The sequence below is a fragment of the Parasteatoda tepidariorum genome, chromosome 6 (genome assembly GCF_043381705.1).
Source record: "Parasteatoda tepidariorum isolate YZ-2023 chromosome 6, CAS_Ptep_4.0, whole genome shotgun sequence".
NCBI classification, from domain to species: Eukaryota; Metazoa; Arthropoda; class Arachnida; order Araneae; family Theridiidae; genus Parasteatoda; species Parasteatoda tepidariorum.
In genome coordinates this window covers 30,486,608-30,511,199 of record NC_092209.1, presented here as the reverse complement: position 1 = coordinate 30,511,199, position 24,592 = coordinate 30,486,608, and the positions used below count along the sequence as shown (strand labels likewise).

The 24,592-nt window shown below is 29.1% G+C and overlaps 2 long non-coding RNA genes across 2 annotated transcripts; both read left to right on the top strand.

The window, feature by feature from the left end:
* The first annotated feature begins 3,381 nt into the window (after nt 1–3,381).
* On the top strand, nt 3,382–5,005 carry LOC122271825 (uncharacterized). Its single transcript, XR_006226616.2, has 2 exons — nt 3,382–3,672; nt 4,699–5,005. It is a non-coding gene; the product is annotated as an uncharacterized lncRNA (long non-coding RNA).
* A 13,789-nt stretch (nt 5,006–18,794) lies between these two features.
* On the top strand, nt 18,795–24,214 carry LOC122271826 (uncharacterized). The gene is made up of 2 exons (XR_006226617.2): nt 18,795–19,428; nt 24,128–24,214. It is a non-coding gene; the product is annotated as an uncharacterized lncRNA (long non-coding RNA).
* Nucleotides 24,215–24,592: the final 378 nt, after the last annotated feature.

The following is a 24,592-nucleotide window of genomic DNA, read 5'->3' as shown; positions in this document are numbered from 1 at the left end:
AAGTCAATGTTGTTTCATTTTAATCACTTTTTTTTCTAAGTCTCTGTTCGTTTTGATGATAATGCACCCCAACAACTATATTTTTAGGTGGTTTTTATTTTCGTATTTAGATTGATTGATTTTGCAAAGCGATTAATGTTTTTGCTCAGTTTTAATATTGTAGGCTTTTTTTAATAAATACATAATTTTTTAAGAGTTTAGAAATTAGAATAATTGAAGTTTTATTTCAATTCAAAGTCTTGATTTTTAATTACAAATATGCACTGGATACTTCCAAAACTATTCTAATAGTGAAATTTACTTGATGCAATAAATATTCAGTATTTGAACAGAAACCGAAAAATTCGGTTGAAGATTACTAACATTATTTAATATCATATCAATTCATATATATCAAAATACAGAACTATTTAAATTATATGTGAGTTAACACAATAATAAAATTAAACAATTTTTAAATTTATTATAAAATTTTATTTTAAATAATAAGTACAACTTTATTTTTGATTTAATAATTATATTTATTCTTATAAATGAATATAAATGTAATGAGTCTTCGATTTAAATGAAAAATTAACAATATTCGTAAAAATATAGAGCTATTTAAAATATTAAAAAAAAATTTAAAGCAAAACATAATGCATGGGAAGGAATAAGCTTTAAAGATGAATATTTGCTCTGATTTAATTAAAAATGAAAGTCTTCGATACTAGAATAGAAGGAATAAATATTTTTTAAGAAATGTATTCGTTACCTGTTCCATTTCAAAGAGAGTTAAATATGCATTAATTGGCCAAAGACAATTTAGCATATAATAGGGTAGAGTGGGTTCAATTGTAACAGGGTACGATTGTAACAAAGCAAAAATTTCGAATGTCGGGTTCTAGATTTGGTTCTTATGTGGCGCACAAGGTGTATTTAATAAATCTACATGTACACCCCTGCTGGCAACCATTTTTATGCACTTTTGAAAGAGTTACATCACAAAAGATATTTTCCCGCTACGTGAGTACTTTTTTTGGTATTAGAATATTATATTGTAACAAAGTAATTTTGTTTAAACAAATAAAAATTATTAACTGAATATGTAAGTAAACACCTTAATTAACATTTAAAAAAAAAAGATTAGTTTTGTTAATTAACTAGCATTGTTTTTAACAAATGAAGCTGAAATGGCGTCTTGGGAACGATTGTAACAATAAGTAAAGGGGCGATTGTAACAGCTGAAAATAATTAATCTTATGTTTACAAACCATTACTTAACTCTTTAAGAACCACCAATAGTTTCCTATATCATTTATATTATGTTGCATGCGCATTATTTTATTTGTCATTTTTCACAGCATAAATTAAAATTTTTAACCCCTTAAAGTTAAAAGTTTAACCTTTTAGGTCTTTGCTCATTTTTATTTTCACTCCTAAAATATCACTACTATTTTGATCAGTAAAAAATATATCACAACTATGATAATATGTATAATTAACTATGTTTTAGTTGAATTTATGAACTGTTGCAATTGACCCCGTAAGCGGGGACAATTGTAACAAGTGCACGACTGTCAAAAATTGTTAATAACTAACATAATAACATTTAAAATAAGGTTTTTTCTTTCTAGTAGAGGATAGTCTACTTTACTCGTCTGTCAATTAATACTAATAATATATTGGATTTTTGTTAGTTAAAAATAGTTAAGTAAAAAATGTTACAATTGACCCCACTCTCCCCTACTGTTTATGAATTTCAATTTTAATAATAAATTCAAAGGAGCTATTATTTTTTTAAATAAAACTTCCATACAACACGTTTTAATTTATAAATAAAATAATAAAGCTGGTTCAAGTTATAATTACTAAAGTATCTTTAAAAACTGAAGTTTATTATTACCAGGGGCGGCAAATTTCTTCCAAGGTGGAAAAAGCCGTGGAAAAAATCTATAACCCATGTTGAAGCGATAAAATATGCTCATTTTAAAAAAGGAAATATCAAGCAATTAAATTTTAAGCAGTTTTAATTGAAATCTCGTTATAGTATTAATTTCCAACTCTATCAAAAAATTTTGTTGATTATAAAAAACAAATATTGAAAAGAAAATAAATTTAATAGTTACCTTAAGAAATTGAAAGAGTAATTTTTAAACAAAAGAGTATATTAGAATATTATTTGGAAATATTTACGTATCATAATATAAGCATTCCGAACCACAAAACAGACATAAGAATTTTCAATCAGTAATTACCGAATTTCAATTTTTAATCGATGATTAATTGTATAAAATCTAAAGAAATTTCATAAAATCGAGAATGATTATTTGAAAGCGACATACAATTATAGAGTATTTACTTAAAATAAAACTTGTAAATTTTAAATTTAAATATCATAGCAAAGTTTTTTTTCTGATATTTTCGTGGTTTTACAATATTTTGCTCAGGATTCACTAATATTAAAATTTTATGGTAAAAGATATAATTAATAGTTAATAATTAATAGTTAAGCTACATCAGTTTGTTTACTATTAACAATAACTATTTATAATTTCTCAAAAAAATAGTCAAAAAAATTAGCAAAATAATACTTTTCAAAATAAATTAATTTTAACTATCCATTAAATAAAATTGTAAAATAAATATATTTGGTTATTCTTAGTTTCCTTCAGTTTTTTTTTTTTTTTTTTTTTTTTTTTTTTTTTTTTTTTTTTTTTTTTCATTTTTTTCACTTTCGTCCAGTGTTTTGGACTGAAAGAAATAAGTATGTTCCGGACAGAATGCCAACTTTGATTATAACAGATAACAACTCGCAAACTAAAACTTATAAGTTAGTGAAAATGAACAATAAGAAATCATTCAAAGCATCTTCCGATAAAATAATTTAATACTTAAAAGCTGAATATTTTCATAAGGGTACAAAAAAAATATTTTTAAAAAATTGCCCTATATATATACCATTGACTAAGATTTATTTTAACAAGAATTGTGTGAATGTGTGTGTTGTGACGTCAATGCATGATTCTAAAAAGGTTACTTTGTCCAACTTTTGATAAGAATAATAGAAATTTTGCCAAGGAATCTCTATTTTTTTTGTTAATTTTCTATTTCTCTGTCAATTCTTTTGACAAAAAATTACTAAACGTTAGAAGAGCGGAGATAAATAGAATCTTCGTTTTTGGATTTAGTACAATTTTACTTAATTTATTAAAAGAGGTGTATTTCGAAATAGAAAAAGTTATAAGTTCTTCAGTTACAATTTGTTTTATTAGATTAGTCATACTTTGTTTTACTATTTTTAGTGAACTATAAATATTTTCAAATAATGATAATATAATTATGCATGCTTTGTAATAGTCGTAAAATTGAATTCAGTTTTACTTCCATTTCTGCTGACATTTCATTGTGCACACAGATGGTTATAAAAATTGAATACAGCTTATTTATGGTTATTAAACATATTATTCCGATATGGAACTATATTTTACCATTATTCAAAATTATGTTTTAATATAATACTTAAAATCGCTGATATAAATCATCATTGCCACTAAATAGAGCCAACTAAATTGCTTCTGCAATCAGAAAATATCTGAAGACTCAAGAAAATGAAATACTTATTCTTGCTGCTCGCCCTTCTTGCTGTTGTAGTACAATTAGCCAGTGCTGAATTAGTAATAGACGCATCCAGTGAGTATAATATTTCCTCTTCTGCCTTTCCTTTATATATATATATATATATATATTTAAAATNCCAGAGCCTTAGTAACATAGACGAGACGGCTGAATAACCTTACCAAATTTTATATGCCCCTCATTTGGTACCCAAAATAAATTTATTAAAAGACTTGGTGAATTAAAAAAAACATAAGATTATAATGTCTATCAATATGCAGTCCACTTTAATTAATAAACTGTAGTTATTTTTCATTCAATTTTCAAACTACTAAAATAATATATATATATATATATATGTGTAATATCTAAAATACTAGCTTAATAAAATTAAAAGAATCTCTAGAGACTAAACTCAAAAAGAATTATATCTATCTGCAGATAAGCAGATCTGAGAAACATTAAGATTTCTCTTTCACATACTTGACTTAGCTCTTCGCGTATATAGTGAGTTCCGTTGAATAGCGATGAAATCTTTATTTATAAAATGAATTCACACCTCACAGTAAAATATCTTAAAGAAACCAAATTCCCATTAAAATCAAGACTATGTTGAGATATTAGTTCATCTCCATCAGGTCTTAAGATCTTCCAGACGCCGGTTCTAACATCTGGATTTTATAGATCACATGACATGAACATATGTTACGCGAAAAAGTGTACACTTATATTTTGGAAATGAAACGGTAAAGATGTGTCTCGGAGCCTCTGCTCCGTTTGTATATTATTTGTAAATAGATTTCCTTATTCTTTTCTTCAATAAAAGTATAGAAAATTCGTTTTGTTGTCATCCTTATAGGAAAGGATATTAAAAATAAAAAAATGACTGCAAATTCTACGAAATGCAATATAATGATAAATTAACAGCCACGGCTCAAGAGTTTACGAGAAAAAATAGAGAAGGAGCACTACATATATATATATATATATATATATAAATTGCTTCTTAATTATTTCTGTATTTATTTGTTTATATTGTTATTCAACAAAAAACTAAAACATTTTCTAAATGCTCTTTTATTGCTATTCATTTCATTCCAGAGGCCGAGATGCGTCGTCCAAACTGCAATTTTGTCGGAAAATGTGAGCCACCTTGCCGAATAGAAGCTTTACTTGGATGTGAATCTTGTGTTTGCGGAGGTCCCTCCTTCAATGCTTGATTAAGTGTAATCTATACAAAGATGACGAGTTATTCCTATAGTATATTAACTGTGCACTCAAAAAGGCGGCACGTAATGGCTCTTTGCAATGCTCCAATATAAAAAACTCTCAATTCACAATCTTATTCCTTTTCTATATTATTTTCGATTCAAATAAATAAAAATTGATAGTTCATTTTGTTACAGTAGCAATACTTCTGATCCTTTTGCATGGATTCTTCTTAGATTACATATTTGACTTCAAAATAACGCAAAATTAATTTGCATTAACAGTAATTCAATAATTCAATTAATCTAGGATGTTCTGTAACCACCACTCTTGATAAACTTTTCTTTCCTTCAATTATCCATTGATATATTTAAAATCCTTGTTAAAATACTGTTCAAATATAAATTGATCCAACTTGTGTTGCAAATTATTATATGAGAGATATAAAAAAAATTGGCTCTCGGATTGCCTTTGAGAAAATTAATCTGTTTTTCTGCTGAATTAGACTAAGAAAAAGAGAAAAGTGATTATTTGAAATACCTGCAAATTTCAGTCTATAATCAAACAGAATTTGAAGTTTTGAAACTAACAACAACAGAAAATAGTATTTTTTTTCCTCAAACTAAAATTTGGTACTCAGTGTCCTTCAGGTGCTGATTTTTACCTATCACGAACCAATGTAAGAAAAACGCTTTTAAAAATATTTTTTTAAATCATAAGTAACATGAAAATTGGTTTTTCTGAAAATTTACATACATAATTTTTTTATTCTTTTTTTTTTATTTTATCACCGTCGTTGAACAGTCTATCCAATTTTAAGTTTACGACTACCTAAGTTCAGCTACGTAACCTTTTAATTTTGAACTAAATTCAGAGGACAAGCAAACTCCTGGATTAAGCATTGGAGGGAAAAATAATTACTTAATACAGCTCAAAAAATGGTACATCATCTCCATACACAACCAATTAGTGAACTGACATCTGCTTTCAACAATACATATCTTATATACAGATTCCATAATGACGTCACTTACGTTGTCTGAAAAGCAAATACATGTTGCCAACACAAACACACGACCAAATGTTAATTTAATGTGTTCAGAGGAGTAACAAACCACCCCAACACCCTAACGTAGAGATATCTTTTTTTATTTTTCCTCCACTGCACAGTTTATGTTCGTTACGTCGTATTAGTAAATTGATCCCTGAGGCATTCTCTTTTCTAGAGGTGTTGCATGGACCCATTTTTTTATCTCTAAAAAGTGACATTGATTTATGTTTGATACCGTCATAAGAAGATTTATATAACTGCTTTAGGCGTAATATATTTATAGACTCTATCAACTCAATTCGATTCTTATAAATTACGCACGCTTTGTTCCTTTCTTTTTCGTACAAATTCATAGAAATGTTGTTGATTTTTTTTTAGAATTATTTATGAAAAAACTTCCATTAATTAACCGTAATGAAATTTTACTGTTTAATTTTATTAATGCTTTAAAAAATGATTGAAAATTAAATCTAATTTTTAGCTTTTTTTTACTTACTATAGGACATTTAAAGTTTTACTCAGTATTTCTTCAAATTTTAATCAAGGATGTACTGGGTACCCGGCAAACACGCAACACTCGCCCTACCCGGATAATGCCCGGACGCAGTAAATAATTTCAATTACCGGTACCGAATCCAGGCAATTTTATAGGGTTTCCAGAGTCCGGTAACAATTAATCTTTAACTCACAAGGGAAACTAGGGAAGTGTGACTCACCAATTTTGAAATAAACTAGTGGGATGTATGCCTTATGAGGAATAATTTTAGGTGGCAACATTCGTTTCGGCCCATAGAAGGTCCTGTGAGAGATAAAAAATAATTCAATATATAGAAAAATTGGTATTTTATTACTTCAATGCAGATTATTAGTTATAGTAATTGTCTCATAATGTAATTTGTAATTAATTTGCTAATTAATTAATTTGCTAATTAATAAATTAATCAGAAAGGTAATTAATTATTAATTAACCATTAATTTATAATTAACTATAATTTATTAATTAATTATTAATTAATTATAAAATAATTAATTGATTTGCAATTTCATACTCCAATTAATTTGGAAAGTTTTTTGAAAAAAAAATTAAAAATTTTGATGTCAATTTTTTTTTTAAATTAACCCTAACAGGTTTTTCTGAAAAACTACAGATATGTAAAATTTTCGAAATCAGTTTTGTGAATAAATATGTATTATATAGTACGTGAACGTACCACAAAATTAATTGGAGTATGAGATAATTACAATAACTAATAGTCTGCATTGAAGTAATAAAATACCGATTTTTCTATATAGTATTAAATTATTTTTTATCTGTCACAGGACCTTCTACGGGCCGAAACGAATGTTGACCCCAAACATTATTCCTCATAAGGCATACATCCCACTAGTTTATCTTAAAATTGGTGAGTCACACTTCTCTAGTTTCTCTTGTCAGTCACATTTAAATTTATAGTAATTTTAAGACTGTTCAAAAAAAAATATTTTCGCAATTATTTCGAATATCCATGTATTTCATCAGTTATTTAATAATCAAGCTGAAATAACTGGTTTATGCATGACATGTTTCAATTTTATACAGAATTTTATTTCAGGGAAACTTTGATAAAGCGGACGCTATTGAGAAAAAGAAATATGATCATGAAAACTGTCCGTTTAAGAGAAGTCCTTGTTAATCCTGAAATCAAATACTCAAAACTATTTTAACTAAATCAAGATGATAGTTAAATAAATACAAAATAAGAAATAGGGAATTACATTAATATTTAAAGTTAATGAAAGCATGATGATTAAAAATCAAAAGATATCTATATAAAATAAAATAGCTTTTTAAAAAAATTTAAAAGAACCACAATTTTTTTATGGCTTTGCACTTAAAAGTAAGAAATGAAATATTTAGTATAATTTATGAGTATCAAGTTGAGTCAGAGTGAGAGTTAATTTTCCTGATATTTTGTTTGTTTTATGTTAATTTTATCTTAAAAAGCGTTGCAAGAACTTCTTATAAAAGTTTTTAAAAAAACGGATGAAAAGTTGGTGGTTTATTTGAAGTTGTTTTTGTTATTCGAAACCGCTGACATTTTATCTGCTTTCTATGAAAAGTTTATAAGAAATCCTTGCAATGCATTTTAATAAAAAAAACATATAAAACAAATAAAATATCTGCAAAATTAACTCACACTATAGCAACTCGATTTGTCACTGGACTCAATTATATAAATACGGCGTTTCTTACTTTAGAAATACTAAATCAGTGACTTAGTGAAGTAATTTTTCAAACATTTCTCCCGTACGAATTCATTAATTTTTTAAAACAATTTTAGGAGTGGGGCTGAAATTGCTACTTGAAGTACATACCCAAATTTCAGAACCGCAGCACCAACGGTTCTGGAGTTATAATTGATTCGAAATAGCATGTAGGGACAAGGACAGACAGTACTATTGTGCAAACACAAAGGAAAAGTTGAAGGAAAAAAAAGGATTGTTAATGTATTAGTCGCCAACTAAATTTAATTTCAGAGGATTGAACTGTTGTAATAGATTTTTCAAGGTCAATCGAAAGAGATAAGTCCTGCAGAAAATTATTTGATTTTGTTAAATTTTGATTATCATGAGCTGACAGCGAGCAACAACGTCATGAAAAATATACAAATTACGTTTAATCTTTATATTCTTGAGATGAAGTTTTAAAAATGTGTTATTCTTATTCTAATAAGATAAAACCAGCAGCAAGGGCTATTAATAATTTTTTTTAAAAAAAGGAAATATTTTAGGTTTATTATTTGGGACGGAAATGTTCGAAGCCACCTTACCTGCTTTCGACCTTTACTGAATTAAAATTTCCACCAAATGTCAGAAAAGTATTCGTTGTTAGGATATCATCTTATATGATCTGTTTTGTTACGCAGCTTAATTAATAGTTTAGTTAACAATGCAAATATATCTGAACTCGTATCTATCTTTACTATCAGCACCAAATTTAGAAAGGCTAGAATTTATAGAAAAAAGCTTGACGAATCTTAAGAGGAAAAAGTATGAAATAAAATAATTTTAGAAAGTTTAAAAATCGAAACTTTCCTTGCACGAAGAAATGAGCAATAAGATGATAAGAGTTAATTTATAAGAATTGAGTTGATACAGTTAATTTTTATAATGATATCGATAATTTTTTCATATATTATGTTCATTTTATACATAGTTTTTCCAGAAATGTGTTAAAAGAATTTATGTAAATTTTTTAAACAAAACAAATGACCGGATGATTGCCATAGTATGAAATGCTGAAAATCGGCAGTTTACCGAGCAGCAATAATAATATCAAATAAATCACCGACTTTTCATCTGCTTTCTTTAAAAATTTTATACGGAATTCTTGTATCAATTTTTTAAGGTAACTTTTATATAAAATGAATAAAAAACCTGAAAATTTAATTAAGATTATCAACTTAACTCGATTCTAATGAGTTTTATTCAATATTTTATTCCCTTCTTTTATTCTGCTTCTCCTCAAAATTAATTTTTTATTTTTTAATTACTAGTTTGTTTTTTTTTAATTATTTATTTTTATTGAACTTGAGTTTAATATCCTTCAAAGATGCGAACTTTGAAGGAAGGATAAATAAAAGCAGAAAATGCGAGTTGTATATAAAATATTTTGTCTTGTGCATTAAGTACTTTTCATTGAGTTTATTTCTCTAGCTAAAAATAAAATTCATAAATTCGGTTAATTATTAGCACGGAATGATCAAATCTTTACTATAGGTAAAATTTTACAATCCACCAAAGATCTTAAAAATCATATTAGTTTTAGGCAAAATTAATAGGTTCCATAAACCTTTTTTTAACAAAAAAAAATCTCAATCTCAAGCATAGTTTAACAAGAAATTATTAAATAAATGATGCTGAATAAAAGTTAATAGGGCAAATAGAACTATTTTTTTAGAACAATACATAAAAAATTCGGATTAAAAAAATAAAATCATATGCTGATTACAACTTTATACACTTAAGTAATAAGGATTATTTACCTAAAACACCATCTTCTAGCTGTATAACACATATTCAATACTCGACTAATTTCTCTGATAGATTTTTCATCTTCATAAAGTACCCTTTTTCCTTTTAGAATGTCCGAGCAATGGGACATTATTTTCTCTAATTTAACTATTAAAATTAGTAAAATTCTAATGAAAGTTAGCAAATCTCTAAATAATCTACAACCGCAAAATGCAACGAAAGACTAAAAGTAAAATTTACTTTGAAATTTACTAGAGACCTCAAGCTGTTGAACCCAACTTTTGACAAATTTTAATTTCTTCAAAAATTTGAAACTTTTTTTTTTAATCTGAACTTTCATTTAGAAAAATTAAGTTTTTATGTATTTTATATTTTAATATTCTATATTTTAATATTTTAACAGGATTTATATGTCTTTAATAAAGTAAGAAAACTGCCGTATCAGTTTTCTTACTCAAAGCACTTTGGTAAAATTAACAATTAAATATGGTTTTATAATATACTAGGAGACTTCGCTCCCTGCTCGCTGGTGCTCGCCAAGCCCCGGAACTGCTTTTGCAGTTCATTTCGGATTGCTTCGCAATCCAATGCTCGCTTTGCTCGCTCATTGGATACGTTCTTAACGTCTAGCTTTTGTATACTTTTTTGAATACTAAAGTTCTGAAAACTTTTCACTGTAGAAAATTCTAAACCTGTACATTTCAATATTAATTTGAAATTGCAAACAGTTCACATATTTTTCTTAATCACACTATTCTAAATTTCAGTTGTTGAGAAAAGTAACTGTTGTAAGTTTTGTTTTAAAGTCTTTCCCACCAGAGGGCTAAAGCCATGTGTTGTAAAACAATATGAAATAGTAGTCTGCCACTGAACGCCGGATGTAAAGCATCGGCTTTGATGAAGATAATTTTGTATTTTTAATTCTCTGAAGGGCGCCACCTTAATAATATGGAATTTGTAAAATAAATGTATATATTTTTGATTGTTGATGAAGCCCATCATTTTGTGTTTTCATCAGTGTTCAGAAGCAGAACAACTATAAGTTTTTTATTTTATCACAAAAAAATAAAATGTATAAAAAACAAAGAAAAGAGTAAGAAAATGAGTATAGTCATAGAAAAAGTTAAAATTATAATATAGTATTTGTCAGTTAAAATAAAACTTTTTGTTTAAGTCATTGCTAACAATTCAAATTTCTCCGAGGCAATTCTAAAGTATAAATTAAGGTAGTATTGTTAAGTTGAAACACAATATTTTTAGTTTTGATGTCAACAATACAATTCAATTTTTCACAAAAACGATTGTTTCCATTGTTAAGTTCAATGTCAACAATTCAAATTTTTCTGAGGCAACTCTTAACCTCTAAATATTATTTTTTTTATGTACACATTTCTAAATGTCAGTATTCAACCACAAAACAACTTAAAGTCCTCAAATTTAGCATGAAGTTGTAAAATGTAATGAAAGAGGGTCATAGCAATAATGAAAGTAGAAGTAAAGTTAGTACTGTAAAATTAAAACAATATTTTTAATCAATGAGCCAAGTTCTTCAAGAAGCAGTTGTAGAAGTAGGTTGTTTATTTAAAACTTTTTATAGAATTTCTTTAAAAACACAATTGTTAATTTGGGCATTTGGCGATACAACACTTATAGAATTGAAGGATTTGTTACGTCAAGCGCTCAGGTATCATAATTTTGATCTAGTTGCGCTTCTATGTCATTTTGATTTATGTTGCTAAGTTAACTTTCAAAAAATTCTATGGCTGGCAGCAGCATTTTTATTTTTTAAGTAGTTTATTTTTATTTCTTTTAGAATTCATTATTTTTTTAGCGAAATGTTTTTTAGCCTAACAGAATTCTTTGCCGACTGTTTTCTCTATAAATGAAGAAAATAAAGTAAATATTTAAGTGTTGTGAAAATCATCTTATTTAGTTGTACAAAGTACTTCAGCCAAAATTTGGGAGCCACGTAAGAGAATTATACATATTAAATCTGAAACACATCATTAAAAGACAGAATGCTTTGGTGTTTTCTAAACGTAAACAAAACAAAGCAAACGTTGCCATCGGCGGAAAAGAAATACAGCCAAAATTTGGGAGCCACGTAAGAGAATTATATATAATAGATGATAAAACTAAAACTAAAGAAAGTGGCGCGACAGCCAATAGAGGGCTAAGGCCTACTGTGCCCATCTCAGTTTTCTTGACCTTTGGGCTCTGGGATGCAGGAGCAGATGTTCCGGTTAGGTGGTCAGCCGAACGCGAAACCCCCAGTGTTTAGTTCCCAAGGATACTTGGTACTCATTTATCGACCCACTGAAGGGATGAAAGGCTGAGTCAACCTTGCCCGGCCCGAGGATCGAACCAGGGACCTGTGGCACGACAGCGTGAAGCGCTACCGCTCAGCCACCGGGCGTCTCGTAATTATAAAGTTATCATTAAATTTTTCATTTCAACACATTTAAAAAGAAAAAAAAAGTGACCCGTAGATGAGGCATTATCCCAACACATTTAATAAAATTCAAAAAAAATTATGGAGTTGCTAAAAATTTTGCTAAATAGTATTGAAAGCTTAAGCTTTCCTATATAAACTTAAACCCTTGTGCCTTAGGTAATTTTTTAATAGTGAATTGCCCGTAGGGCTCATATGCAAAAGAGAGATGCCCCGTCGCGCAAAGCACAAGCGAGAGCCAAACATAGCGGACTCTCGAGTACAAACCCCCAAGTCGCGCTCGAACACAAATCACATTTAGACCTCAACAAGTCTATTTTTAAACGAATTATTAAAAAATAACACAGAAAATCATTTGAATTATAAACACTCAAGATTAATAAATGAATTACCAAAAAGTTACATTTTGATTTATAAATTCCGAAACTAAATTTTAGATTGGTCGCTAAGTTAATAAGAAAAAAAGATGGGAATGAGTTAAGTGTAGGCTTTGTAATAATTTCCTTAATTAATGAATACTCCCAAAACATTTTTTTTGTCATAAACAAGTTATGTATTTAAAAGTGTAAGATATTGGTATGTAGTTATTTTGTAAAATTTCAATATTTTGCAGCAACAAGTTCTTTAAAATTTACTTCGTCAACTGTTATGTAATTATACAGAAACTTTATTGAAATAAAATGCATCACTATGCTCCTTTTATTTCAATTGTAAACGGGAAAAGGATATACATAATTTAAAATTTACAATTACTTTATAATATTAATACCTAATAAGACTTTTAGAAATTTCAGTTGAGTATTAGACGAAAATGGAGTTAGATTCGGAGTCACAAGCTCTCTGGAGTCGGAATTGGATTATTCAACTAGCGACTCCTCAGTACTGTTAAAATAAAAGCATTATTTATTAATATAAATTTTAATATCCTTTTCTTTTTGTATTAATTCAATTATTTCTTTTTTCTTTTAAAAATACTAAAACATTTTCCTATTGCCCAAAAGCAAAGAAATATTCGGTGGCTTTTTATCTTTTAAACTCGAAACGGAAATCTTACATTTCCAAATGATTAATAAATATTTTGTGCATTTTCTTTTTCTCATCTATTTAAATACCGAACTGAAATTAGCATTTAAATCGAATTTAATAAAACAAAAATCATACATTAAAAGATTACCACGCGAAAATATATATCCACTGTCCGGAGCAAGTTAGCATCTCTGGAATGAAACATCGTACCCATCCGGAAATTATTTGCAATAACAGTGTATTGATTTAAAAAGTACATTGCATACTATAACTATTTTTTCCATGCTTTTTATTTTAATGAAGTGAAGTAACAGTACACAACTTTGTGAATCCGTAACCCGGTTGAAGAGTTACGATCTGAAAACAAATATGTCTTATAAACTCAAATGAGGTATCGGAGCAAAGCAAAGATAATTTTCAAAGTTAATAAAGCAGTTTGAATTTAATTTCTTTTTAGTTTATGACAGTCAGTGAACAACCTATCCAATTTTTGAGTTTACGCCTGCCAATGTTTAACTCCATAGCCACAAAAACCTCTTACAATTAGCGTGAAGGCAAGGGTACTCTCACCAATGATTCGTGCCATGACTCGAACCCGGATTACCTCAATGGGAGCTCAATTTTCACAGATACCCTAGCTCAGTTTCAAAAATTATAGTGCACAACATTTTTTTAGCAAATTAATAACTGTGCTCACATTAATGCAATAGTGGGAGGGCTGATAGTAGCAATATGCATCTAATAAAGCCTAGAGCTTCTCTTAAAGCATGAACGAATAATGCCAGTAGATAAGAAAAAGTTTTTTTAAAAATCATATGTTTTAATTTTGTGCTTTTTTTTCAACTTTTACTGTCATGTGAATCAAATTGTAACCATTTAAACTTTTTTTAAAAAAAAGCTAATATCAGTGGGGGATTTTTTTAACAATAATCGCATTTCGGTTTTTCCTTTTCTACATTCATTTATGGTTTTAGTTACCAAAAGTTTCTTGCACTACATCGGATAACATTTTGAATATTGATTTATTTCTTTTTTTTTTTTTTTTTTTTTTTTTTTTTTTTTTTGTGTGTAAATAGTGGAGAGCAAAAATTTTAGTCCGTCCAGCACTTCAGAGCTGAAATAAAATTAATAAGTGTATATAAAGTGTAAATGTGTAAATAAAATTTTTAATGACAGTCTGATTTAACTGATTCAGTGGATATACTCTGTTGCCAAGTTAAGATAAAATCATTATCCCTATGGAGAGAGTCCCCATTTAAGTGTACGCCAAACTCCCAGCGAGATAGAATATCAGCATCGCCAACATTTGAAGCTACGTTGCTTCTTTTTGCTTGCTTTCTTCAATCAGGTGAAATGAAGAAAACAAAACTTATTGAATAATCATTTAACAATTAATAAAAATTATATCTAACTAGTGGGCTGCGTCACCTGCTCGCTAACGCTCGCCAACCCCCGAAAATTGCTACGCAATTTTATATGGTTTGCTTCGCTCGCTACTAACTTAGGTACATTGCAAATGCACAAAATTCTAAGAATTCAAAACTATCATTCAAATCCATATGAAAACCTTTTTTTTTAAAAAATTGCAATAATTAATTATAAATTATTAATTAGTAAATACTAAGTCATTAAAATAAATTTGAATTCAAATAAATGACATGTAATTCGTTAAACCTATTAGAAATGTGCTATAGTATAATTAGTAATATAAATCTTAAGTCGCAACGGAGTATAGTAGATAAAGGTACTCTTCAGACATAAAAAAGATTTTAATTCCACTATGTTGATCTGAGGAAAATTATTATTTGAATATAAATGAATAGATTGTATTTTGATTAAATAAATTGGATTGTTTAATCAGATGGGACTTTCACGAAATAAATTTGAGAACTAGAGATGCTACAGACAGTGATACTACATCTAATAAGATATAGAGATACTACATCTAATAATTCAACGGCTTACATGATTCACCACTTTCTGACAGTTAAGCCGTGCTGAGCCTTGTATAATGGGGGCAAAATAAATCGAAAATCTGCAAATTTTGGTTTGTAGGTCTCTACTGTTTCTTAAAATATTTTGTCGAATACCATGCAGTTGGCATCTTTGGAGATCTTGGTGGTTCATGGGCCACATCAAGAATTAAGAGTCCCTTTTAGGCACATTATTTTACTTTCCTTTTCATCAATTAAGAATAATTTTAATTTTATTCCTTAACACTAGAAAGACGGAAAATTAGTATATACCTATATTGCCTAAAAGCAGTCAAAATGACAGGATTGTGAATGCGTAAATAAATTTGTTTAAAATTAATTTTTAACATTTTTTATATTATTTACAGTTATTTAACAAGTTATTAGTAAATATTAACAATAAAAAAAATTATATGTTGTACAAAAAGTCACAAAATTCTAAGAAATTGCGTCATTATAGTTTGCGTCATATATGTTTTTCTAATTGAAATTAAAAGCAGTCAAAATGATTTCCTTAGGCAATCTAGTATTAAATTATGTTCTTTTGAACTTAGTTATAGAATTTTAGTCTTTATAGTTGTCAGTATTTTTAAAACTTCAACCTTAAAGAATTTTTAACTATCAAAAAATTCTAAAAAATTCTTCCTTCCTTACATAAAATTTAGTAACGTGAACTTTGAAAAACTTTAAACAATTAAAAAGTTTTAAAATTGCTAGCATCCCTTAAAATTTAAAAACGAATAACTAAGTTCAATAAAACAAATTTCAAGGAATAAAATGAAACAAAATCTTTTAAAAAATATATTAATTAGTTCCTGAATAAATAAGGAAATTTCGGAGTTAAATTTATCAGTAGATTAACATCAAAGTAAAATTATCTGCCTAAGGGGATTCTTAACTCCATATTGGGGCCCTCGAACCACCAAGACATCAAATTTATTTCGTGAAAATTCAATTATTTATTATTCAGGTGATGCAAGAGTGCAAGGTTTACAGTTAGAGCTGATTTTATGGTCTTGGCTTATTGGGGCCCTCTTCACAAAAGCGGTTCATAGACTTTCTAAAATTCAGCTGAGAGCGCTTATGCAGTAGAATACATTTGGAAATATATGCTATCGCTCCCTGTGAACGCACCCTAAGTAATTTAGAAAAATTCCTTATTTTAAATATTAGCGTTTACATTTTTAAATCATGCACTTTTATTACTGAATACATTTCAGGTGCTCAGTTCAGTTCAGGCGGTGAAGTTTCTGACCCACCTTTGCCAGAATGCTCTTTTAATGGGTGCTCCAACTTGTTATTGCTGAGATGTCATGCCATGTCCATAGAATACTTTATGTGGCTCATAATGGTTTTGTAGTTTGTGAAATATTCAATTACAAAATACTCTCGATTAATAAAGGTATGCATTTTGTATATTATTTTCGATTCTAATAAATAAAAATGGATATTTCATGTAATTTATTTAGCTATAATAACCACATTTCCGATACACTTTGCGTTAATTCCACCTTGATTACAGACTTTGCTTCGTAGACAAGGTATATTTGCCAATAACAAACAGTGATTGATAAAACTCAAATTGCATAATGCTTGATGATAAAACTCAAATTGCAAATACGAATAATTCAGGATGTTCTGTAATTACCACTCTTAATATATAGTTTTAAAATCCCTGATAAAAATGAAGTCAGAAATATACATTAGTACAGTAAATTATTCGTCAAAATTTAAGGACAAATTGTAAACAAATTCTAACGAATCACTATTGAGATAGGCAGAATCAAATACTTAGATTCGAAACTTGTTTGCTAGCCGCATCAAACTGAGACGAAGAGAAAAGTGATTATTAATAAATAACTTCAAATTTCAGTCGGTAATCCAACAAAATTACAATTTATTTTAATCTCCAACTTTCTCAATGTCAGTACATTCGTTAGAATTCGATTACGTTTTTCTAGTCTGTCGCAGTCAGATAATATCTTTTAAATATCAAATATATATTTGTTACTCCAAATGGGTGTATTGTTCTCTTCTTTTTTAACAAGTATTCTGAAAATGCAATCCAAAGACCGGGGATACAGAGTATCGAATATACACCTTTATACTAATACGGATGACGAAAATAAATAACCGAAGTAATTTCTTAAGAACCAGTATTTTTTTTTTTTTCTCAAGGTCTCTAGTTCCTGAGTATAATCCGGAGATATTCTTTCGAAATGGTGTAACAGATAATCCAGAGAAATTATTTTCCCGCCCAGCAGACATCGCTAGGGTCCTATTGACTTAGGATGTCCTATCGTATAGGATGTCCTATCGTCAGCCATAAAAGTGTAAGTGATCATTCACACAAGATGAGCAAAAACACACTCACGCAAATTCGATGAGGCGAACAAGAACCTTATTGGTAGAATATATTTCCTCACGAAAAACTCTCTAATGAAGTTCTCGTCTCAGAATTTTGGGTTCGATTTTTTCGCATCTAGTATGAATAACCCTTGAACATGATCGCATTCGCCCATTTCCCTACCGATACTTCTTGACTCACATATGACGTAGTTTCGCTCACATATGACGTAGATTCTGCCGGTGAGAGGGGCTTATGTATTTTTGTAATTCACATGTAATCCGCAGATTTTACGGTGGTGCGGAATACTGTTCTGAAATTTCTACTCCTTCTGAGCTGAGAGCAGGATTTGCGGATTATATCCGCTATTGATAATACGCTGTGAATTACGGTAAAATTTGTTATCCAGAGTCACAAGATGTTGCTACTCAGTTATTGAAACCCGTTGTAAAACAGCATTATATAAATATATTGGCTTAAATTTGATTAGAATTTAAGTAAAGTCATTCATTATAAGTAGCATGAAAGTGGGCCAGTCGGAAAATTTACAGACACAATTTTAAATTTTAAATCAATTTAAAGAACTAACCTAAATTTATTAATGAATAAAATAATAATGATACAAGAAATATCATCCTAGAAAGACATGGCTTAGTGCTTCGTTTTAGGTAGTAGAAAAAACATGTCTAAATATAGAAAAAAATTATGCTTAAATTAGATGTTGATTTTTTCAACAAAATAAAATTTGTTTTTTTTCAACAGAATAAAATAGAAAGTATGGAGTGGTAAAAGGTAACTATTAGATACATCTCTTAGCTTTCTTAATTAATCAAACAGATTTTGATGCTTTTAAGGACGTATTTATTCATCATGATTCGTCAAAACTTCGATGTAAGTTTTTTGCTATTTTTTCTTAGCTTGAATATCGAGTTGGGACCCTTTATGGGCGTTATTTTTTACTAGTACTCTAATATTCTTGGCAAAGATTCTAATAGATTTGTATATTTTTATAAATAGAAACATCTCAGAATTTCAGAATCCAATCAAACTGACTTTGCTTTTGAGCTTGCCTTCCTCACTAATGATCCGCCATATTTCGTAGACGTTTGTGTTTTGGTCAACCTATACAGTTTTCACAGTAATCAAATTGATATTTTCTCCACTACTGATTCCATTATTATTCATTCCTTTCATCAGGGACTTCTAATCGAAGAATTTGCCCCAGGAATTCTCACACCTCTACATGCCACTGTTAGTATTCATTAAAACTTTCCAAATGCCATGTTTTACCATAGTTCCAAAAGAAAATGAAGAATTTCAACGATGGTCTTCTGCGTGATAACTTTCGTAGGATTCATGTGTTTATTCTCATATCAAATTTATTACATGAAAATTCGAAGTCACGAAGACTGCTTAATCTACGTTAACTTTTCAAAACAGTTTGGAATTCTATTTTGTACTGTAAACAATTTCGATAAGATAAATTAATTTTTCATTGACATAGTAAGATATAATAGGAAATCATTCATTATTAAAGAATTGAAAATCATAATATAAATGTCACGATTCCGAAATATATCATAGCCTCTCTGATAATTCGAAATTTTGAAATTGACTTCTTAAAATAACTTCCATTATCATCAAAATAGATAAGAAGGAATGATCAGATTTCTTTTCAATCAGAAATCTACAGAAGACTCGCAGAAAATGAAGTACTTAGTATTGCTCTTGATCATTGTCGCAGTATTAGGATACGCCTGTAAGTATAAACTATAAATTCTTCTCACTAGGATCAGATTCCACCCCCCCCACCCCCATCACATCGCGAAAGAGAGACCTCCCCGACCCCAAAATTAAAGGCGATCCCCATTTTCAAAATGTATCAGTGTCAGAACGCTTTTTCGAATCTCATATAACTCTTAAACCACTTGCGCTAAAACTCTGGAATTAAGACATCGACATCAGGGAGCAATTTTAGCCCCCGGTTATAAAAATAGTATAAACATTTTAATTAGTCCCTTTGAAAGGAACGCTTGAAAATTCGACTTTTTTTGTGGCATTGGTTTAATATTATCCATTGCTGTAAATAAAGTTGTAGATAGTTCTGTTAAAGATTTTATTGCATATTCTTTATTGTTTATTTATTTTTTACAAGTTCAGTAATCAATGCGAATCAGTGCTATGTCACTGAATAAATATTTCTAAAGCTTATACTTGTGTTTTTAAAAAGTGTTTCCATAGCGATAAATAATTTAAACCCAACAGTAATTGAAATAAAAGAAAAATAAGTTGTGTATTAAAAAGCAAAATCAATAAAAAAAGATTTTCGTTAAGGGGAAAGGTAAATAAATCGCCATACATTACTGACGTTACCAATTTTTTATTTTAGTAATTACTACTTTTGGTATCATTATACTTATTTGGGATTTTAATAGGTTACAAATATACCAATATACGTAATACTGCACTGTTGTAATAGGTTTTTGAAGGTCCATCGAAAGGCATATGTACCGTAGAAAACTGCTTTATTGTGGTAAATTGTGACTATTATGACGTGGCCTCGAGCTACAGCGTCATGCAAAATGATACAAATTACATTTAATCTTTATTTTCATGAGATGAACTTCTAAAAATGTGCTATTCTTAATCAAATAACATAAGGTCATCTGTAAGGGCAATAAATAGTTTTTTTTTAATCGAAATATTTCACGCTTATTATTTGTAACGGAAATGTTCGAAACCACCTTACCTGATTTCGACCTATACTCAATTAAAATTTCCACCTAATGTCAGGAAACTATTAGTTGTTAGGATATCATCTTTTATCATCTGTTCTGAAACGTATCTTAATAAATATTTTAGTTAATAATCTGAATCGTATGTAGTTTCACTCTCAGCACCAAATTTAGAAAGGTTAGAAATTATTGGAAAAAATAAGGCGCAATTTTTCAAAGGCTTGACGAAAATCTTAAGATGAAAAAGTATGAATTAGAATTACTTCAAAAAGTTTAAAAGCAACAACTTTCTTTGCACGGTAAATATGAGCAATAAAATATTGAGATTAATTTCTAAAAATTGAATTGATATAGTCTGAGTTAATTCTCCTTACATTATGTTCATTTTATATATAGTTTTTGCTGAAAATTTTTGCAAGAATTTCTGCAAAACTTTTAAAGAAAACAAATGAGATGTTTATTGACAGGGTTTGAAAAGCTGAAAGTCGGTAATTTGCCGAATAACAATAACAATATCAAATAAATCACCGACTTTTCATCTGCTTTCGTTAAAAATTTTATACGGAATTCTTGCGACAATTTTTAGGATAACTTTATATAAAATAAATAAATACCTGGAAAATTAACTAAGATTATCACCTCAACTCGGTTCTTATGAGTAAGATTCAATATTTTATTCCTTTCTTTTTCGTGAAAAACAAGAGAAAAGTTACATTTTTTCTTATTTTTTTTCAAATTATTTATTCTTATTCATCTTGAGTCTTATATCCTTCAATGATACGAACTTTAAATAGAGGTAGAAAATGCGAGTTTTGAGTAGAAATATTTAGCTTGAAAGAATGATTTATTTTTATTAACATCACTATGAACTCATAAATGCGTTTAAAAATTCAATTAATTTACCCTAATGCAATGCTTTTTTTTAAAAAAAAAGGAAGAATTTTAATCTTTACATATTGTAGGACATTTTCTTTACATTTTGATTAGGGGTATATTATGGGATACTCTCTCGGGTTTTACAAGAATACCCGAGTTACCTGACTATTTCCTGGGCCCAATAAATAATTTTAACTACCTGTACAGTGTACCCGGACCCTGCGACCAATTTTACAGGGTTTCCAGTGGCTGGTAACAATTTTTTTTATTTCCAACACTACCACATTTAAATTTACAGTAACCTTAAATCGGAGCTATAAAAAGAGAAAAATCAAACTTGTGACATGGAAAACGATTAGACTCCCCACCGATTAGGGTAAAACGAACGAAAACTGTTCAGTTTCTTTTTAGATTGGTAGAGGAATGCCTAGATTGCACTCGCATAGAAATGTCGTGTTCATGATGTTTACTTTTAAACTTTTGTATTCGTTTTAGTTTTATTAAATGTTTTGTGTTACTAAAAGGTATCTTCAATGATCCATGTTAATAATAAACACATCAAAATCCTTATTCCATGTATTCCATCAGTTTCTTAATAATCAAACTGAAACAACTGGTTTATGCATGACATATTTTAATCTTGAACAGAATTTTAATTCAGGAAAACTTTGATAAAGGGGGCTCCTTTGAGACAGAGAAATGTTTCTCCTAAAGAAGGGTATCCGCTTAAAAGAAGCACTTGCAAATTCAGAAATCCAACGCTGAAAACTACTTTAACTAAATAACGATGATAGTTAAATAAAGACAAAATACGAAACAGAGAGTAACAATGATATTAAACGTAATGAAAGCATAATGATTAAAAATTAAAAGAAAACAGTTTTAAAAGATTTTACAAAACAGCATTTCTAGAGTTTTGCGCGTAAAGGTAAGAAATAAAATATTGAGTGTAACTTGTAAGAATCGATTTGATAAAATATGATTTCATTTTTCAGATATTTTGTATGTCTCATTTGAATTTTATCTTAAAATGCGTTACAAGAATTTCTTATGAAATGCTTAAAGAAATCAGATTAAAAAATCTGTGATTTATTTGTGTTGAGGAAAAACTGTAATCGCATTTATTTAAAGCAGATTTCTTCTACGAGTGCATGCAAAAAGAATGCTTTGATTTGCCGTTGAGTTTAAGCCCAAAAAAGGCAATAAATAAAAATAAATCCTTAACTCAGATGTTCTTTTTTATTAATCCTTTCCTAGTGAACGTTTTAACTGTGTTAATCTCTAATGTGTTAATCTGTAATGTACTACACTGTAAAGAAACTCTGTAAATCTTTAACCAGTATTTGGTGCCAAGTATCTCATTTTCCCAAAGTTTAGTTAAATGAAAGATCATTTTATTTTAGCTACACCATAAATTGTAAAGTAGGATGGAGAAATACTTATATGGTGCAACTGACTGCACCAAAATTTGTTAAAAGACATAAAACTTTGACGGCGACTGAACTGATATATGAACGATATTTGATAACTGAACGATATTATTTGTTTACGACGCCATGTTTTATTTACAACTCGGTCTCGGTGTATCTTGATGACAAATGCATGTTGTCCACATAATCTACATTATTATACTTACCAGAGAGGTTTCCCAACTGCCTCCCCTACTCTTTTCTGAAGGATCTCCAATCAGCTGTTCTGTGATTCCTCTTAGTAACCTTCAATCCATTGAGGCCTTTAATAGAAAAAGTAATTAGTTGGTGATCTAAAACAGAAACTGCATCAGGTACCTTCCAATCAGTAATGTATTCTACAGAAATAGAATTAACTAAAGTAAGGCTAAGGATTTTCCTTTTGTTATACGCAACAAAGGTTGGTTCAGTGCCTTTAATAAGGACAAATAAGTTATAAAATAAAATATATTCCATTAATACATCCCCCCTCTAGTTACAATCACTATTACCCCACACTGTGTGGTGAGCATTTGCATCGCAGCCGAAAATGAGTCTGCAGACAAAACTGCAGTAATCAATTAATGCTTTAGCAGCATCAGCCAGTGGATCCTTCTCCTCATAAGGGAGATAGGCAGAAACGAAGACAAAGTTAGAAGCTGATACTTTGTTATGGAATTTTAACTTAAAAGCAACTTAACTTAAAGCAAAGCCATTTAACTCTACTACTCCTATCATCGGCTTTTCACTTTTTCTAAAGTTTCCTTCTCTGGCTTTGGATGTCCAGTGGCGCAAATCATACTGCCTCCAGAGTGTCTCTGGCCAAAGCCAGAGACTGCAACAGGAAAAAAACCGTGCTTTTGATCCTCTCCTATCCAGATTTACTAGCAGTAATCTTAAAAGCAGCGGTATTAGCACTAGGCTCACCCGAAGGCTTACCATGTGCAACTGGAGGCTGTAGCATACTTTTCGAACATGAACTTCTGCCTAATTCCTGAAAGCATCCCTCATTAACCGGCACGACGGATAATGTCGTATCACAAGCTTTTCCATAACTCATCTTTACAAACTACCTGCCATTTACTTACGCAATAAAGAGTATCTAGGGGGCAAGCATTACCCCCCCCCCACAAGTTTGCTCATTACACATGTTAATATTTAAAATTTGCGTTTCAAAATGTGACTTTAAAAAAAAGATTTTTTTTCAATGTTAGTATCATTTCGCATTATATTCGGCATTATTTAAATATGCCTCGCTTCTAGAATATTATAAAAAAATTATTATTGAATGAACTAGACACATATTGAGATTTGTTTATTTATTTATTTATTTATTTTACATTTTCGTTCGACAATTTTATTTATCAATTATTTTTGACAATTTTATTTTGCTTTTCAGACAGCCAGACAACTGAACCAAAGATATATGATGAAGCCTCAGATCATATAAATTCCATTCTCTGAAAGCATTTTCTTGTCCAAAATGCACTTACCGTTTTCCAAAATAAAAACTGGAGCTTGGATTAGAGCCACGGCCCCCATTTTCCTTCCTTATTGTATAACACTCTTTCGTACCAAAATCAATCTTTAGTAAAGTTTTTCCTACAGTATGTGCATTGTACAATCATTCTAATAAATATTTAAAAAAAACTTCGTTTCGTATTGATTCACCTTAATGACGTAAACAAACATGCTTGGGTACAGTAGAGAATTTTTGAGTTTTTTCAAATTTTTAAACCTATTATTCTAAGACATTTTTGTATTAATGCTCAATATAAAAACAGCATTTGGTTTTTATTTATTTTGACCTGGTAAGAAACAGCATGTACTTGTAGCTTGCTTCATATTGAGCTGGGCTCTTGCC